Source organism: Austrofundulus limnaeus, unplaced genomic scaffold (genome assembly GCF_001266775.1).
Source record: "Austrofundulus limnaeus strain Quisiro unplaced genomic scaffold, Austrofundulus_limnaeus-1.0 Scaffold14, whole genome shotgun sequence".
In the NCBI taxonomy this organism is placed as follows: domain Eukaryota; kingdom Metazoa; phylum Chordata; class Actinopteri; order Cyprinodontiformes; family Rivulidae; genus Austrofundulus; species Austrofundulus limnaeus.
In genome coordinates, this window is record NW_013952416.1 from 154958 (window position 1) to 157639 (window position 2682).

The window sequence follows — 2682 nt, forward strand, 5'->3', positions numbered from 1 at the left end:
CCCACATCCCCTCCCCTACCCACTTTGATGCATTTTTCAAATTTCGCCTTGGGGCGGAGTCATCTTTTCACGGGGGTAAGATACACTTTAACCAGTACCCCACAGTTGACAGACTAGCATTAAATTAAGGCCAAAATTTACATCTAAACCAAAAAGAAATATTAACCCTAACCTCGGTGAATTGTAAACAGTCACTAGAAGAAATTCTTCTAAAAAAAATCTAAATATTTCTTTTGAATAGATTAACCCCACTATAAACATCCTAGATACACCAACCAGACCACACCCCCAACCATTCCTGACCCCTCCCCTAATGCTCACCATCTTCTGCCAATTCCTCCCGTTGTTGAACTCTTCTCAATCTGTATGAAGCTCAACACATAGCAAACACTCAATGTACTAGCTTAGTTCTACTGAAACAATAAACCTACACTCAGTTGCATATGCCAGCCATATTCCACTACTTATTCCACGGTACATAGAAATCAGTAGGCTGTCCCCAATGGTCTCTTGGAACAAATGATTCCACCATACAGTCTCCTTACTTAAAACTAACCACACAGATACATGCCTACAAAAAATAAAATAGTCCTCCTTGTTTGTATTGTGTGTAACTCTATGTAAATGTATATTTTTTGCTGCCTCTTGGCCAGGACTCCCATGAAAACGAGGTTTTTAATCTCAATGGGACTTKCCTGGTTAAATTAAGGAAACAAGCAAACAAGCAAACAAACAAACACTAAACCTTTAAAATATTATTTCCCGAAAGCAGAGGCCTAAAATACCCAGCCTGCACACAGCTTCTTTAAATTTCATTCCATAAAATAGCCACAATAACTAACCTAACACTAACCTAAGCCCAGAATCGTAACCAAACTAACCTAACCCTAACATGAACCCTAACCTGTGTTGTGTTTTGCTTATTTTAACGTTAGGCTACCCATCTTCTACTTTAAGCAGAAGGTCTGAGCTAGACTTTTGCTGTTTTTAGCTAATGTTTTTCTTCATAATAGTTTTTTGCGTGTGCTTTGAGACTTTTAGCTTTTAGCAAGCCTTTTGTTGGTTTCAGACCATTTTTTAAAATTTTTGCCTTGCTTTTTAGCTAGTTTTTGTTTGTATTATCTTTTAGCTATTATTTTGTTATGTCTTTTAGCATTTAACAAACATTGTTTAACTAACTTTTAGTTTGTGTTCTGCTTATATTAATGTTTAGTTAGCCTCYATTACTTTAGCTTTTAGCTACACTTTTATTTTTAGTTTTGAGCTTTACATTTGCAGGACTACTTTTAGCTCTTAAGTATTTTTATGGCTTTTGCCTTAACTTTAGGTACATAACATTTCAGTTTCTCAAAGTCATTTAGCTCTGTGATCACACACCCCTTATAAATGCAGATTCTCTGTTTTTGAAACGTTGTCCAGAAGCTAAAATGAACAGTTCCATCTTTATGCCATAACAAGCTTATTTTGTTGTTAACATGTGTTTTTTTGTATCCAAAACAAAGTCAAAAGTTACTCTAACAGTATCTAAATTGTAGATGATGAAGTTAAGTAATAAAATAAAATTAAAAAACATGTCAGATGCCAAATATAGATGTGACCTTCACAACTGTCAAAATACCATATTTTCCATTTAAAAATGACCCAATTTTTTAAACAAAATTTAAATTTGTGTCACAAATGTATTTAGTTTTTAAAGGTATCATTTATTTAATTGATTGAAATCTTTGTCACAATGTTTTTTTATGCAGGGGGTTGAAGTGAATTATCCACGTGTGTGTTTTATCTGAGGTTTGTAGAGCTTAAAGGGGCTGAAACTTTACCCTCAAAGAGGGTCTGAAGAGAGGAGAGGAAGTATTGGGCAGTCCCACTGTGATGTTTGTGGACAMATTGGAACATAAAGGTCAGTATACTGCTGTGCTTATGAATGTTTATATAAAAATAAGGTTTGGGGAGTTGAGATCTCACATGATTTTTGCAAACATGTCTGTGCTGTTCTTGTATTTTATGGCTCTTCTTTGGTCAAATCATGAGGGTGAAAATAGGAGACAGTCTGATTAAAGATTTCATGAAATAACACCAGTTAAGTACAATCTATTTCTTGTTTTGACATGAAGGGTTTTTTTCAAAGTGATGTTATTTGAAAAGTAGCAGAAAGGGAAAGAGTTAACATGAGACTGCCTGGGGTAAGTTTGAAGGACTGAGTTATTTTGAGCCTGCCAGCTTCATGTCGGTGACAGGTGGGCTGTGATGAAAAACAAATAGGGGGCTCAGGGCTACAGTAGGTCACTAATAAAAAAAAAGGTTTGGCAACAGTTAATGTTTTATAACGCTTCCATTAGTCAAGAAATATTGTTTGAAGAATAAAGCATACAACAGTCTTTAAGCATAATGCAGGATAACGTCTAAGCAATTAAAAGCTCCTTTCATGTCAGCTGAGGTAATGTTCTTGAGTGCACCGTCATGAGTAAAGAGCCACAATGTGCACAAGGATACGTACATCACTGTCCACTTTTGTTAGAAACACATTTTTCTGTCAATCTGCACAGACAGAACATCTTCACAGCAGATGTAAAAAGAAAATAAACCATTTTCTTTTTAGGAAATAAGCTGAAATAAACCCAAATTATCTTTTAAATGGGAAATGCCATCACTTGGACTGAAACTTTTCATATTATATATATA